This window comes from Camponotus vicinus, unplaced genomic scaffold, assembly GCF_025532165.1.
Source record: "Camponotus vicinus isolate PSW18456_S1 unplaced genomic scaffold, iyCamVici1.0 SCAF_10, whole genome shotgun sequence".
Classification (NCBI taxonomy): domain Eukaryota; kingdom Metazoa; phylum Arthropoda; class Insecta; order Hymenoptera; family Formicidae; genus Camponotus; species Camponotus vicinus.
The window spans coordinates 1,246,720-1,264,766 of NW_028141946.1; the positions used below are offsets into that span (position 1 = coordinate 1,246,720).

General features: G+C 38.2%; 1 protein-coding gene and 1 long non-coding RNA gene across 8 annotated transcripts in view; one reads left to right on the forward strand and one right to left on the reverse strand.

The window, feature by feature from the left end:
* Positions 1 to 18,047, forward strand: part of Ubx (ultrabithorax) — a 179,055-nt gene that overhangs the window by 8,475 nt on the left and 152,533 nt on the right. The window lies entirely within an intron of this gene.
* The window catches only part of LOC145960189 (uncharacterized), a 45,450-nt gene that overhangs the window by 5,844 nt on the left and 21,559 nt on the right, over positions 1 to 18,047 (reverse strand). For 2 of the 5 annotated variants that reach the window (XR_014435287.1, XR_014435286.1), the window contains exons 2-3: positions 14,783 to 15,153; positions 14,507 to 14,701 (exon numbers count right to left, since the gene is read on the reverse strand). This is a non-coding gene — a long non-coding RNA (uncharacterized LOC145960189). Of the gene's footprint in view, positions 1 to 10,562; positions 10,908 to 14,506; positions 14,702 to 14,782; positions 15,154 to 18,047 lie in introns of those variants that run through there. The other 3 variants (XR_014435285.1, XR_014435284.1, XR_014435283.1) reach the window with 3 other exon arrangements.

An 18,047-nucleotide genomic window follows, 5' to 3' on the forward strand; every position in this document is an offset into this window, starting at 1 on the left:
TGCATTTTTATATAGACGCCGAGATACATCTCATTAGCCGTAACCTTTATAAGTTATGTATGAATTCCTCGCGTCTAGGAATCGCGTAGCGAGAAAAAAAAGAGGCAGGTGAATATGCGTGAGCATAAGCGTAACGCGCGCCGAGGCGTTGAGGTACTGATCGGTAGGTACGTCGCGTCGCTAGCGGTTGCCTCCGCCAGGTTTCTCAATTTGATGAACGACCTGTTCGCATGTACGATTCGTGAGCTAGCCTGACTTTATATACAGCCAACAACAGTCGTGCGTTATATCTCGCCGTTTTGCAAATTTCATACCGTACAAGTTATTGTTAGCGGTCGCGAATTCCGCGATGTATACAGAGTGTTTCAAACGATCAAACTTCGCCATATGAGTGAAAGACAGAAAAAATTTTATATGTGAATTATTGGTCTGGTTTATTAAAATATAATAAAAATATGTTAAAATATAATATAAAGATGTCAAACATGAAGAGTGGATTCGCTGTCAATATTATGTAAGAGTAGATCGCTTATCTGTTCATTCTAGCCATGTGTTTATATTATTTGAGATTATTAAAGACGATCAATTTCGAATAAACGAACTTATATATATAATAATACAATTTCATATTAATATAATACAATGTTCTCGAATAAAGAATATGCAGAAAATATCCGTGAGAAAATATCAACGGATATTCCCTAATAAAATCCGCTATTTAGTTTAATATCTTCGTTATAATATTTTAATAAGGTGATTCCGGTTCTACATGCTTATCTAACGCACACACACGCTTAGCTTATTTCTATTCATAGAACATATTGGCGAAGTTTGATCGCTTAACTTTGAAACATCCTGTTTATACTGTTCTCGTCAGTGTCGATCAATTAATTAAGGAGAATCCTTTGACGTTATTTAGAAAATATGCACGTTTTCTGACGTGAATAGCTGCCATAGCGATTCAATTACACAATTTTACGTTACATCTACTAAATCTCATTTATTCAAAATTTGACATTTGATAATTCTTTGAAAAGTTTTTTAAGTCACTTATGTATTTCTCATAACTTTTTCAAAATTCTTTCCTTAAGATTTAAATGAAATTAAAAATATTTGTCACCGAAATATAATTTCAGATATATTTCAGTTATATTCAACGATTAGTCAGGAATCTGGCATTGACGAGATATTATAAACACCTATATATAGGCTAAAGTTGTCTACATAATACATATATTGTGCCGGAGGCTAAGATAATACATACGTTGGACCGGCCGTGCTCTTCGTAGGTATGAAGAATGTGCTTAGTTGCTCGGCGATCGGAGCGACTATACCGCCAGACACAAAGGCCATGTCTAGTTGTGGCCGCAGGGGAAGACGGTAAAATGGGGTACATGGTAAAATAATTGAATCGAAAAACGTTCTTACGCCCACGTTTTTCATGATTTTCGACTGTCTGTTATACGGATAAAGATATCACTAAAAAATATATCACTTATCCACGTGGCTCCATTCACTAGCTATTCCATAAATAACAGAACGTCACGATGAATTTTATTATGGTTTTCTTGGCCAATATTTTTGAATCTCATGTCGATATATCTATCGATTTAAACAAAGTTCTTTAACAATTTGCATCATTTTTAAGGACAAAAATTTGTCGTTTTTTCAACAAAATACACTTGAACTGTTTTATAAATGTTAGGGAAGATTTTTAAACATTTTTTATGTAAAAAAAAAACGCACAAACTTTTTAATACGAAACAGCGAAGAATTATGGACAGTGTCATCCAACGTATAAGGTGCTGATTTTAATCGAGTCGTCGCGAAAAATAACAACAGCGCGAAAAATATTTTCGAAGCAATATCCTCCAAGCCATGTTTCTCATTCTTATTTCGTCTCATGTACCAACGTCATCTGCGGAGCAGACCTCGACGCGTCGATATTCAATTAATACGCAACGATGTAATCGGGTCCGTTGATACTGCCAATAATCTTCCGCGTTCGCATAACTCTTATATAGCACTTTTTGCACCGGCAAACTTGCCCACCGTTCTTCTCGTCCGTGTCGATGGGCGGCCATTACGGACAGCACCTGCCACCCTGGCTACGACCTGACCACAATACCTTTACTGCGTCCATTATTGAGAGAACATTGTCAGTCTTCAACAATCTTACCAGCACAATTTAAAAGTTAAAAAATATTGGTACGACATAATAAGGGAAATTAACATCAAAATCAATTTTACTTCTTTTTATGTTATTATTATAATCTATTTTTTTTTCTAAAATTATAAATTATTATTACATGTATACAGTTGTAGTATTTATAAAAAATTGAATTACATTTTATACCGATTGGAAAAATATTATATAAAATATTGTATAGTTGACATATATTGTATTTATTAGTTTTTATTAAGAAATATATTGTTAAATATTGTTGAATTTTTTATAATCTTAGATTGTTCCGTCAAAAGCTCTGATAATTGAGCAATGTGCATTCTTTTTAATTTGCTACTATGTAATAAACAAATTTACTACGCCTAAAAGCCTCATAATTTATTCTTAGATATATGAAAACAGATGTGACTGATTATGTAATCTCCAGTATATATGCTTGAGAATCGTGTGCCGTGAACTTAAGTTGAAGACGTACATTAATATCGAATAGGACAGGCAAAGGGACTTTAAAATTAAGAAGTTTGCGTTTAGTAACGTCTCAGCAATTCTTTTGAAAGGTCGGGAAGTTGTAGACAGATAAATTATGCCCGAGACGTTCCTACCTATTTGTGTTCGACCTTTACTAGCTGTGCAGTAAATGCCTAAACTAAGCCCCGATTCAATCTCTATAGATATTGTACGTCTTGTAAGAAGCAATTTTTAAACTATTTAAATAAAGTAAATTTAATATGATCCATTGACAAATATCTTGTGACAATAAAGAGTTTGTGGTGTAGTCGAGATTGAATTAACAAAATTGATCGGCAAGAGAAAGCCTTTAGTTGACTCAATCGCGTCAATGAAACGATGAATGAGCAATCTGGAAAACGTACCGAGATTCTAATCTGAAAGTGCTTTTTGTGCTAATGAAAATGTACGATGCACAGAGTATTTGTAGTGAAATTACGTATTCGTCACGTGCGCCTATTTTATCAGTATGCGTAGAGAGCGTGTTAAAGGGAAAGAGAGACGGGGATAAAGAGAGAGAGACGCGGCTAGCAACATTGTGTAGCGATTAAGCGTTCGAGTTGAGCATTATGTAACTCAACGATGTCACGTTGCCCGACTGTCATGCATATGTGCCCGCTCACCCATACACGTGCAAAAGTTATGACGTATCGCCGCCGCGACATATTTATTAAACGCTACGAACGATATTAGGCTGGCGCGAATCGACATTACGAGCTTAAGTACGGACAAGCATTTGTTGTGCGCCATTAGCCCCGATAATTTACGGCTACCGCACTGTCTGCCCTCCATGCATTTTTGCATCTCGTTGTTTCTGTCCTTTGTTCTGTCTTCGGCGTGATATCTAGTTCGGCGAGATACCTTTTGCGATATATAATGAGCGGCGAGAGATTATTTTTGTCGCGGTAAATTGCACGCGTGATTCATTCACGAGGTTATTTTTACCGCCAGGCAAAACGCTAACGATATATCGACGACGTGTGTTTTGTAACAATTGTTTGCAAGACGCAATTCTCCCTCTCTCCCCCCCCTTCCTTCTTTATCTATCTATCTCTTTGTTTCACTCTTCAGGAATATAATACGGGGATCGATCGGTAAGGTCTTCCGTAATCTCGACGAGAATTAAACCGTACGAGCATTATATCGATGATACGATAGGTGCCCGCGTGGTTTATGAACTGTTCATTAGAAACGCCGGTATAGCAACCACGCGCGACAACATTTTTACTTCACGAAGCAGGTTTTCTCTAGGAATGCGCGAAGTCGTTTGTTTGATTTATGAGCCGGTTAAAAGTGGTCTTGCATCCGAGTCCTGCGCGTTATATATTGCAGTACATTCTATACTGGAGCAATCGTGTTTTCAAAATTATCCTCGGACTTCATTCCAGCACGCAATAAGAATTTCAGACGTTTTTTAATAAGAATAATCGATAAATTAATTTTCTTTTACATTGCATAGTAAAAATTGCACAAGATATCTTGAATTAATATGTCTTTAATTAATTCAAGTAACTAAATTAGTTGATGATAGACATGGTGTTGATTAGAAATAAATGTATAGATGTATTGATACTGAATACGTCAAATATTTCAATATAGTTGCGTCAATAGTATATAAATATGAAAATAATATAATAAAGAATATAATTAATATTAAAATGGTATTTTAATATTATGTAAAATATTATATATTTTAATATTATGTGTAAAGATACATATGAGATTTTTCTTCGGATACATTCTTAGGCCCAAGGACTAAATTTCTTTTGCGGCACAATAAATGTATAAACTGCTAGAACTTTACGTAAGATCTCGGATATCACGGTGTAATTTATACCTTGGTCAGCAATATAAAACTGGCGGGACGGGCACGTCGGCACGTTCGTCCTCCAATACTGTCATTTTACACGACACGAGAGGTGCGCGGACACGAAATGCTACTACTACCACTAACGCACACACATCCACCGCTTCCCTGACGAATAAATGCCTCTATAACGGCGGCGGTAAGGAACCGTTAGGTTTTTTTTTGCGGAAAAAGTCATAAAATGAGTGGCCAAAGCCGACGACAATGAATATAACTGTTACCTTTGGAGACCCACCTCAGATCCGTCCGAACCCGACCTATCTACCGATTCCGCCAGTTCAACTCAATCCGCCGTCGATGGCTCATCGATCGCTGTTTCTTACCGGGAATTGCGCGTGTATTCGTTAATTCAATCCGGTAGACTGTGCGATTCCTCCGTTTAGATTACATCTCCGTGCATTTACGTGGTGACCAAGATGGTAGTAGTCGAGAGTCTACATTCAGAAAGTCATGTAACAACCACTTTTATACAAGTGAAATTATCTGACGTTTCTTCCGTGCGCCTGGAGAGGAGAGCGTTTCGCTTCGCAAATTACTTCGTCTTGCTTTATGTCGCATCTTTTTTTCTCAATCATCTCTCCGAACGCTTGAAAATAATTTCAGAGGTAGGGTGGAGGGAGGAGGGGTTGTTTACCAAATTATTAATTAATTGAGGCGTAACGAAAAAGAGACAAAAGTGTACACGCGAATATCTGTCACGTGAGCAAGGTTGATTGGAGAGAGCCGAGCCGCACATGATCTCGGACAAGTATCGGACGCAAATACATTGCGCTCCGCCTACGAAGATTTACGGGTGCGGTGCCCGGTGTGCGTCCGGGTGTGCGTGCGTGCGTGTGTACGTGTGTACGAATGCAGTTAGAATCGCGCCAGTCGGCACATGCGCGCAGCGCGCGGACAAGTGTGTTGAGCAGGTGAGAAAAAGGAAAAAGATGAAGAAAAAAAAGGAAGAAACCGAGTTCCACAAACGCGATTCGAATCGAAGCGGAGTCGCGCCGGGTGATAATCTCGGTATCGTTCATCAGCTTTGTGTTCGGCCACGAATTCTCTTCAGCAGCCCCGCGAATCGTGCCTTACGTAACCTGGCGGGGATAGAGGGGGGAAGGAAGGGTGGTCTGCGGCTCGGAAACACCTCTTTCAGCTCCTACCACACGCGAAACCTGGCGCGGCGTAATCAGCGGTAGAAGTATCCTTGGCCAGTCCAGCGATGTATCTTCCAAGTAGCAATTTTCCCTTTTCGCCCTTATCTCCGTTTGATAAAAATTAAAAACGACGCGCGCGCGGTCGCTCGCCCTCTCGCGCGCGCGCGCGCACGATAAAATCGTATCCTGTAATTTCCCGTATCGACGCGTTCAACGAGATGTTAGAATGTATATATGCGCGCATATAATATGCGGATACCGTGTGGCCCTATGCCGCCGCATCATCATGCATCGAAATTGGTATTCAGACTGTCGATCGCTCATTACTTACTCGCCGTAACTAAAATTACATCTCTCACGTTTTCTCTCTCTCTCTCTTCCGACGTTTACGTGTACACGCGTCCCCCCTCCCACCCACCCCCCCGGTTTACGCGGACGTTTCCCATCCGACACGCATATCTGTCGGATCCAGCCGAGTTGCTCCGATCGACGAGTGATGACTTCGCAACCGAATTGTGATAATAACAAGATCGCGAACTGGTTTTTCTACCTCGGAGGAAACATCAGGCCCGTCCACGTACGATCCGAAATCTTCTCGCGGAGGAAGAGCTCTGAACACAGAGCCAAACGTCAATTTACCAGCGGAACTTGAAATTTGCGTGAGACGAAACTGCTGATTTTGGCGGGGAATGATTTGGGCGCGGATTCTCTCCCGATGTGGTTCCTGCGCTCCTCGCGCGAGTCTCTCCCTCTTGTGAAATATGTCTCGGACAGTTTTCGAAATTAAAAACCGTCGTTTTGTTCCTTCCGACGATTCCTTTCAACGTGCACTTCCTTCCCCTCCCTCGAGGAACTCCGCGCTTTGTTATTATTATTATTCGTTTTCGCGTCTCTTCTCGGTTCGTAATTCCCTCGGCTGCCATCTTCTTCCTTCTCCATTACGCCTTCGTCTTTCGCATCCTCCTTTTAATAGCAAAATACGCAAACCATAGGCTTTCTTCCATCTTCTCCGCGTTTTTACGCTACACTGTTTTGCTGTCCCTACGTCCCTCCTTTCCCCTGTACACTTCTCCACACTCATTATCTTCTCCGTTTTGTTTTTATATCCGTCAATTCCACAGTTTCTTTTTCTCTCGCGGCACACAGCCAATCCTTCTCTTTTATATTGTGTTTTCGCGCATCTCGGCTCTTCCTTCCAACCCCGCGCTTCCCTCTCTCGCCCGTTGCCATTTTTTTTATTTCGTTCTCTCCGCGCCAAGCTTCTCTCTACCTACCTACCTACCTACCTACCTACCACCGCGCGTATCTGTATGAGAGAATCGAATCTTGGGTGCTACGGAAAACACAATGTGCAGAGAGAAGGAGAGAGGTGGCGGAATGTAAACCAGTTATGCCGTGTACACCCTTTGGTTAAACCAAAACTGAGTGGTTTTATAGCGCCGATCTGTCTTGCCGTGTTATAACGAGTTCGTGACTCGACATAATATGATAACCCCTCCCCGAAACCCCTCCTCGGACTCTCGCACAGAATCGCGGGAACGCGCTAGAAGAGGTAGTAGAGAGACCGGGATAATAAAGAGTGTGCGTGGCGCGCGGAAGAAAGGATAGACTGCCGACAGTGACTCTTCTTCATCGTGGGTAGAGAAATAGTCCTAGAGTCATTATTTGTCCCCGGTTGATTATACGATGTGGTCTCGAGCGAGCCTTGACATTGTATCAAGACTTATCGAAGCGTACTTTATTCTCTAAATATGTCTAGAAGTGAATCTCGCGTGGAGTGATATTATCATTATAATCTAAATTAAAGGCATTATAAATTAATGGCTACCGATAAGTATCTTAATATATTGCGTTCGCGCAAGGTTGCGGAAATTGCTACAAGAAATGGGAGGATGAGGGGATGTAGGTAATAAGGAATGCATAACGGAAGAGAGAGGGCAAATCGCCAACAGTGGCTCTTCTTCGCCCCTACCAACCGAGAGAGGTTCGAGAGAAAAATATTCTTCGACGCAATCCACTTATATATCCATAACTTTTCGCTCGTAAAGTTGGCATTGTACTTAAACTAATTGATAGAATCGATGTATATGCATAATTAAGTGTTCTTTAAAACTCCATTACTACAAATTACCGCAATTTCATTCATTTTCATATTTATGTCTCGGTTTTGAATATGAAGCTTTATGCTTGCATAAATTTTGTGTAATTATCTTTTATTATTTTTTGAATAGAAAAAGAAAAAGAGAAAAAATATATTATGATGTTATTACAAATTATGTTTACTACAGCGTTCTTTGTTAAAAATAAATTGCAAATAAATGATAAATTTTCTTTTATTTATACGTAATAATTTTCCTCTTCATTATTAATAATTTTTACATAATTTCTACCTTTGCTAAATAATTTATTTCTCTTGACACTATAAATACTGCAATCTTGATAAATTCATAAATGTAATAAAAATATAATTCAATTTTCAGTTCTTCATATTTTAAATATTCTTATATTTGAAATGTCTCTCTACCTTTATAGTAATTCTTCTCTTTATAATATCAAAAGTTGAAAAATATGTTAAAAGTATACACGTACTACTTTATTATTTCTTACAATATTAATGCATCCTGTGAGGAAAGAAGAAACATTTGCGTAAAAAAATAATTGTTGAAATATCGGGGTTAATTTAAAAAGCAGTATTCCGTGAGATTATTGAATAATGATGAGCGTGGAGTCTCTTGTGGACTCTCGGCTCCGAACCTTTATCCTACGGAATCTCGTGTCGAGGAGCACGCTGTATGATCCTCATAATATGAGAATGTCCAAGCAACACTCTTGATGACAATAATGACGATCATTATAGTAACAACACTAATAATATGTTATTTCGTGGAAAAGAATTTTCTGCAAGATAGCCCCGATAAATGATCGTACTAATAATGCGAGTTTGTTAATGTTGACGATGCCAGGCATTTCGCAAGTCCTTCAAAAAATCTCACGACAAATATTTGTTTTGTGTATAAATTATTACCTAAAGTTCGACTATTTAATTTACACGAAAATATAAATTCTATATTCATGTTTCTACACAAGATATTTCATCAATTATGACAGAATACTAACTTTGAAAATACACATTGTGTAAAAGCATCGTTTCCTCGATTGTCAAAGTCAATCAAACGCAAAGATCAATTTTTCGCTTTCCGTAATGCATAATAACTGTCATAAACACTTGTTTCACTTATAAATTTGGCGTGATGAAAGATAGAGCTTTATGAGAAAGCAATGCCGCATCCACGTGCAAGCACACGTATGTAGCAAAGAGAATTTATTCAGAGAGAGATGCTCTCTCCCGCAATCAGTAACTCACAGTGGACGAAGGCGCGTGCGCGCTTTACAGCCGGCATACCAAAGAACACGGGCATAAACATTGTTGGCCGGATACACACACGAGGGGAACACAAAAGCGGCACGTGGTGGTGGAAGAGGGACGGGAATTAAGATGGACGGTGCCAATCGTATGCTAATAGAGCGGTCTTTTATTTTCTCCTTTACCAGTTTGGGGAAGTAACCCGCGGACGTTCTCAGTCGCACACACCCGGTCGAAGCTCGATCTATATGTCGAGCAAAGTATCGTACGAGCGTGTATCGGCATGTTTTCTGGGAAGAATGAAATGTGGTAGCTGTGTGGGGGCCACGATGAAATCCGGGTGCGAAAATACGCGTGTTTCGATATAAGCGCGTCCCAACTTTGGCCGTATATAGGTACCGTTTTATTCGCGTCTGAAATATATCTGTCATAAGGAAAAATCAGTATCTCTCTCGTCTTGGTTTTATTGCTAATTTAATAATGGATCCGTCAAAACGTACGTTTAAGTAGAGCGATTATTTTTCAAAATCAGACCGCGCTGCTCCGATATATTTCGGAGCATATCTTGAATCTTTTCTCTGCTGTATTAAAGTTTTTAAAATAGAAAACATAAATCTTTATATTTTAGTACGTGATTCTTCTGGAAGTTATATTGTAAGCGAAATATGTAAGCTTTGTATTGAACGTAGTATTATCGTATTACATCGGGTCACGATCTCTATTATATCTTTTTTGCTCTTTCGGCGAGACAAATTATTAGTCATATCATTGCGAAGTATCTTCAAGGATAGAAGAAAAGCAACAGTGTCCTCTTTCGAGAGAGAGAGATAAAGATCCTATCCTTCTTAGCTGTCAAGTTAATTTTTATACATTACTTTTATCCTGCACGTTGCTTTTTTTAAAAAAAAAGATTAGACTAATCATCGCAGATATAAAATATCTTCTACTAATTTTGAGCATGTTTTCCAGAGAGAAAAATTTTCTAATGAGACAATCTTTAAGTTGCTCCTATATTACTATTCCATGTACATGAGAGCCGTCATAAAAACTTGTTTCCATGGTTTATAGGTCAAGAGTGCCGTCAGTGACCATCTGCCTACTCTCTGATTTTTTCGGGCAATGTTTTCTAATTATATTATAAAGAAATACAAATATTATAATGTTCTATAACAAATAATATAAGCGCGATTAGGATATTTATAGCTCGGAGAGAGAGAAGATTAAATAATTTTAATATAATATTAATATTAAAGTAAACATGGAATTAAAATATCGAGTAAACATGATATAGTATTTTTGCTTAGAGTTTTTGGAAATAAAATTAAATGTGAAAGGAATTTTACACACGATAATAATAATAATAATACAAATAAATAATAAACTCTTCAAAAAATATTTTTTGCATAATTGCAAAAATTATTTCTCAAGTGTTATATAATACTATTTATAAATATATATATAATATTATTAATAAACTGTGCGATAAATTTGCGTCTCTTGTGCATATGCAAATGATGATTTATTGCTTCCGATATAAAATGTTCAAAGTCATACACGATTGCGTTCTTAATTGCAGGCTGATGGCTTATGCGGAATAATAAATCTTCAATGAACACGTTAATGATATTCTTTTCATTTTAATGCCAGTTCCACATGTGTAAACTTATCGATGCCATCGAACCATCGGGGAAACGATCCGGGAATCCGTCCATCATTGATTTCCCCCACTAAACGGGTCGGACGAGCCTTTCTCCCATAGACCTCTGGGTCTTTGAAGTTCAGCCATCGACCATGACCAGACGCAGGCGTTCCTTTATCTTCTCCGATGCTTCATTGCAATTATGCCTTACACAAAAACATATTTAAGCGCATAACCTAACAGCTTCCATCACGACATGATTAATATCATTTAATTTCATGTCACTCGAGAAAGATGAATATGGGAGAGAATCAATTTTGCTAAAATTTACATTACAAAAATAATTTTTAAACGGCTTCAGAATTAATATCGACAATTTTATGTTATCGATAATTACATCAGGAATAAATCAAAATTATTATTAATATCCATAAGAAATTTTGATATATATCGTATTTATATCAAACATATTTTTCCTTAAACTGAAAACTAAAGTACCACGTATTTTAAATATAGCCAATTTAGGTCGATTGTGCAGATCCTGATCCGCGGCACACCACTTAAAATCGAACGCGCATCTTATTATCCACGTCTGCGATATTAATCCTAGGTCTGGCCCATGATGCAGCTGCACTTAACCTACCCCTTCATCTGTGGAAATGCGCTGGAGATCTTTGCATAATTCTACCTTTATGCGAAGGTACTATCCTTTTTATTAGGTATCGGCTTATGTCGTCGCTTTCGTAGCGAAAAAAAATTTTTCACATAATTAAAGGAAGATAAAAAAATTGTTTCCGGTAAAGAATATAAGTTATTGTGCGCAATTTATTTTTAACATTATCTATTATCTAATTAGCTTTAAGATATTTGTTATGCAGCAACTAGTAATTTTTCTTACATTTTAGATTTCCCATATCGTAAGAAATTCGAGTTCGTTACACTCTCGTTGCCTACTTGAACTAAATTTCACCGCCGCATTTAGCATGTAAACGACTTTAAGCTTAAATGAGGAATGCTGTAAATGGATCCAGTCCAAATGAAGGTTCGGGGAGATTAATTTGCGACGATATCTGGAAAAGTCGCGTCCCTAGCAAATTCTCCCACAGACGAATAGTCGGACGAGAGTTGAAGTAGCATTATCAGCGCAGACCGTCCCTTGTATGCCTACTAAATCTGCGAAATAACGGCCGAAATGTATCTAACGTGGAGCCGTGGCTGTCCTTTGGCCCATATTAGGTTGCGTTCGTTGCCCTTTCTGTGCGTGATATTCGGAAATTTTAATGGTGTTTGCTCCGTTAGTCCCGGGACTGAAATTCATCGTGTATTTATTTTTCGCCGGTAGACTTCCGTTATCTGAATAACTCACCGCACGAATGCTTGTACAAGTTGCAATAAACTAAGAGGATCGAAATTTTTGTCGGGTACATTACGACCCGGAGAAAAAGTTTACGCAGTTCTGTCACGTTTCTTGCAGTTTTTATATAATTAATTAATTAATAAAAAATTGTTTTAACATGATATCTAACAATTTGATTTTATATAAATATTTAGGCAAGCGTATTTAAAAAAATAACCGTCTTTTCCGCAAATTTCGAACTCGTAGAGCTCGTAAGACGCGATTGTTAGGCACGTCGGTGGAACATGCGAGAGTATTCGCGAGCGTTAAAAACGCGCAAACAAAAATTTCAATACGCTCCCTCGTAACTCTCTCGAGCACGGTATTAGCAGCTCGTTATCTGCAAATCCGGTTGGTTGATGCTCGTATCTGAAACGTGCATCAAATCAGCGCCTCGGATAACTACGCTTGGAGAAACGACGTGACGGCGGGAAGAAAAACGAGACACGAGAAATGCGCGCGCGAGAAACAAAGGGGGAAAGTGAAACGCGATACGTTATTCCTTCGGTCACAATATTGACTGCAACTTTAGGTCGGCGAGATTTAGGTGACTTCCCGGCCTGCGAGCGGGAAAGAGGTGGATAAATGGTTAGTAAGTGCGATCGTGGAGTTTTAGAGGGGTAGGCCTTCCCTTTAAATTCGCTTAAAGCCGATGCCGAGTTTATTAGGGTTACCGGGCGTCCGCTCGGAACGGCCGTCAATTCACTCGCCTAGCGAAGCGACTTAAATTCCTATTGTCGCGTTTATTGCCGCGGGGGTGGATCCAAAGATGAAACAAAAAAAAAAAACATCGATACACAAATTTTTTCTTCCAACTGCAACGGGATCCTCGTCGAAAACGAACCATGTCGACCATCGCTCATCATCGGGAGGAGCGTGTTGGATATTATAAATTGGCTCCGGCAGAAGGTGAACGATCCGCGCGCTTCACTCCACCCCTATCAATGTAATCGTTATAGCTCCAATCTCTCGAATTGTAAACTTCGGGTTATCGAGAATTACTTGTACGTTCACTGGCTGCGATGGCTGGTCCGCCCTATTACGTCCTTCCGGAGGTTACGATAACTTTTGCGGTTAAACGCGGATCTCTCTCAAATTGCTGCGGCTTTCCTTGCTCCGGCATATTACCAGAAGAAGTATGGAATCTTCGACATGTTCTTGCGCGCCGTAATGATTGCACGTCGCACGTGTACCACCGCGTGTCGTGCGCAACTTGTGCGTAGCCGAACATGTTACTCCGGCCATCGAGCCAAGATTTCTGGACTTTTTTCACCTTCGATTATATTCAATCTCGTCTCTCGCTCTTCCGTGAAAGGGATTCGCTCGCAGATGCGTAGATTGTCGAGAGAAAGAGAGAGAGAGAGAGAGACAGAGATCGGTATCGAGATAAATATTACTTTATTATTTTTCATCGCAGATAAATCTTGTATTACGATTCATTTAATCATCGCATTTTCCATGGTGTGCGGCGAGCGTGAAATTATGGCTATTCATTCTTGCACAATGATTTTTGTCGATCACCATTCGTTGCGTTGTACTTGTTTAGTGAATATTTAAAAGTAGATAATGACAATTCGATAATTGGATAACCCTAGATCCACGGATATCGGATAATTTATGGACAGTCCACGAGTAGAGAGCTCTCCGGAGCTAGATATAAATGCGAAACTACGTTCTTCGTTTTGCTATCTATCGATCGCTCCGATTCATGAGCCGCGATTACGGTTAATTTAATTCAGTCAGTCATCATTCAATGATTACGGAGCTGAGGCAATGCATTACTCTAAGCGCAGTCTGCCTCCGTTTTCGGAAAATTGCTGTCGTTGAAAATGTTCTACCGATTGCAACTTGTTTCGCACGTTTACAAGGGGATCATTTTACGCATTTTTTTTCAATCCGATAAACGCGAATTACTAGCCACGACGGTCGGAAAAGTACACCCTGATATTCATAGATCTAATCAAAAATGCTATTCTTGAACCCCGCGGGCGAGTGCTACGACTATCGTGATTTCAAAGAGACTTGACTCGTTTATGTGATTTATGTAATGGATAGAGACAAAAAAAGAAACGAAAAACTCTCAATTTCTTTCTTCTTTTTTTTTTTGAATATAACTTGGCACGTCAAATAGATACTATTATCCTCAAAGAAATTTAAGAGAAACGTAATCTTTCTCTATTTCGATATATTTTATCAAATCTCTTTTTAAAGGGTTTTTTCTCGAGGAGCAAATTTAAAATTTTTATGATGATAGCAAATTAACGTTCAAGAACACTTGATGTATAATTAAAAGATTATGCAGATAATTTTTTTAATAGAAGGTGGTAAATTATATGGTAGATACATCTCTTGAATTTGAAAAAAGTGAGAGTTTTTCGGCTTGCTCAAAAGGGAATGCATTATAATTACCTCGAAGAATCATCCTCGGCGATTACAAGGTCGCACCGGCGTTTAGCCCAATTTCGAGAGCCGTGTTGTATTTATGCACTGGGTAACACGAGCGAGATTAACCAGATTAGCTCTTGTTCGGGTCGGAATAACCATTTACGTTGGCGACTGGTTCTTCACAAAATCTCTCGTTTAAAAGATGTTTGCTCAGTTTCGCTCGATTTCGCAAATTCAAGAATAATTGAATAATAGAAAATAATTTTGACATATAGGTATACATATACATATATATATTACCTATTATGTTGCTTATTATTGCATCCATTTCATATTTATTTATTTATATATTCTCTCACGAATGTAACGCAATTACATTTTTCTCCTCGAAAAAGATGATCGAGAAAGTATTGTCAAATTTTAATACTTTTTTGATAAACTCTTTAAGACCTTCGGTGTATTTTGATCTCTTTCTCTCTCAACGGATAGCATCAAAAGCACAGTTCTTACGTCTTCGACGAGACTATAGCGGCATATCAACTCCTCTTGGTCGGGGGCCGTCTCATTATCCGTGCTCCGATGGTACCACGCTGCGAGCTCGCAAGCCTCCTATAGTCGAACTCGTACTATATTCGTATCCCGAAGTATAGGTTGGTGTGTGCTTTCGGCATCTGAAACAATTCACTCTCGCACTATATCCAGGTTGGAAACAGTATCACGTATGCCGCGTTACATTTCCTCGTTATTTTTGGTCTCACTATTATTAATAAGAATTCTCGCAGATTGTCCATCTCTTTCTATCGAGATAGAAATTGGGTGATCATAATTTTCGGTTAGCTTTATTTTTATTTATTGGTTAGCTTTATTATTATTTATAGTTTTCATCTTATATACAATAGATATATATTATACGGAATATCTCACAATTTTTGTGCAATATTTTAATAATGTATTTTAGAAATAAAATTAAGTAAAAAATCTCAATAGAAAAATTTTAAAGCTGCAATTATAATTTGGAGTTACAAGCGATTAAACTTATAATTTATATTTATAAAAATATAAATATAATATAATATAATAAATAAAATATAAACTATAAAAATATAATTTAAAATTTATTTTACATTCGATATTTTTAGATTAAGATTTTTTACTCCATTTTACCTCTAGAACATTTTATTAAAATATTGTATGGAGGTTGTGAGATACGTATATAAATTAATTATAAATCAAATAAATTATAATACGAAATTAAATCTTTTAGTAAATTTACATAATTAAAAATCGCCATTTACTTTTAATAAACTTGACATTTTTCGATATAAATAGTCTCTTCCGGCGCTTTCTTCCTAAAATTATTAAAATTTCATTATCTATGCGCGGACGCAAAACCCCGTGGCACTTTTAGGTGCCTATGGGCAGAGCAACTAAAGGCAACGCACCCTGTGGTGGCCTTTGGTTTCTCGAACGAACGAAGGATGATGCATGGCGATACACGCATATATCCCCCTTCCATCCTCCCCCGCCTTTCCTCCCCTCTTCTCCCCATCGTGCGTCCGTGCCGCCGCCCTCCTTTCTGCTCCTACCTGGCATCGGGAACTCCACCTTCTATCGGGCTTATAACATCGGAGCACCGCCGTCCAAAAATAATAACGATAATAATAACAACGAAAGCAGCAAAAAAACCGGGAGACTAGAGAGAAACTATTCCTGTTACGTTGCATTCCTCTTGCAGAAACTCGTCGGACCACCCTGAATACGATGCTAACGCGGCACACATGGGGCTTTAACAGGAATATCATTTGCCTTTTGTCGTGTGCGTCTGAATACGCCACTTGACCCTCTTGTTCGTAAGCGTTTATTAATCCGCGTCAATCAACGCGCCGTGTCCAACGGAGAGTAATACGTTTATTACAATCGAGGATTGTTGTAACGGACGGTCATACAATTTTGCAATTTAGATCGATACCGAAGAAACAAACAGCGACAACGAACTTTGTAAATGTCACCTCTCGCGGTATGCATCTTAACGGGCTGACGGAATGCTTTAAGTGAACTTCGCATTTCGGAGGGACAATTTGGTCGCCTTCCAGAAGGATTGGCCGTATTCCAATGTCGACGAAATTGACAGTTCATTCGGCTCCGAGTGAAAATATTGTCTTTCCATGAATCTCTCTCTCTCTCTCTCTCTTTCTCTCTCTGAATAAAATCCCGTAATCTATAACATTTAATTACGCGCATCTCTGAAAATTCAGTTTTTTTATTTCGTTGCGCGATATCATCTATATCGACGCGAATGCAAATTTTTGTTGGAAACAGTACGATGCAATTCCGTATTCTCGATTGCTACAATGTTTCCTCGAATCTAGGGATACGCGAGTGATATAGTACACTGTTGCATTTAAATAGTTTGTATATTTTATTGTATCTCGTTATGTGCTTCGGGGAAACGTATAAATTTTCCTTCTGTCATATCGCTCTTTCGTAAAATATATGCAGTCTGGTCCGCGATCTTGATAATATTTTTTATACATTTTATATTTTATACTCTGTGATATATTGTATATATTTCTTTCTGCATTCACGTAAATCACGAATGCGATCGGTCGATCGATCTCAATCATTTTTAATTAAAGTACACAAGTTTATCGTAATAAGGGCACTATCATTGTATGAATAATGCAGACTCGTGTTACAGATTATACTTCCGCTGGGGTGCAATATATAATTTCTTTCATTAAAGCCAAGAATAAATTTAAACGCGCTTACTTGTATACAATTTTCCAACTCTTTTTCATATTTATATAGTTTATCGTGTCATCTTCATTTACTCGGTTGTACAAATAATTAGCCTTTTCACACCCTATCTTTTACATATAATCATATATAGATTAGATTAGTACAATATTGAAGAAAATATATTTATGTACGTAATAAGGTTTATAATAATAAATAAATATTTATCATTTTTATAATTAAATAAAATGTGCGGCGCGCACGCGTGTTTATTGTTATTAATTGCAATATCGAAATATATTAATTAACAAAATGCGTTAATAATAATGAATATTTCTCTTTCTCTGCGTTTGACGTGATAGCTAATTTTACGTTTCAGTCCTTTTACCCCTATATATTTACACACACGATACATATTTACACCTAAAAATATCTTCAGCTTTTAATCTGCTACGCATCTGAGCGTCGTTATTTCCATATCAGGTATAATTGCAAATTAATCAATGGTTCTCAAAGACGTTGAGATAAGAAGTTGAAATTATACGAGCGCATGATTCGCACTGATATACGCGTCATGTTTGTGCTTGATTGATTTTTAACGGGGAACACCAATGTTGTTTCGCCTTTGCGTGGAACGAAAATGGGATCAGATCACGTGACAGTATGCGAGCACGTGTGCATGCATACGTGAAACGCGGTAGGTAGGTACCGAGCGACACGCAATCGCCGCTTATAAGCCCTTACGGTGTATAAATTATTGTGATTTCTTTCGAGTAACCCTTGTTTATAGGGATGCGTTAGCCGATCGGCCGTCCGATATGCCACAACA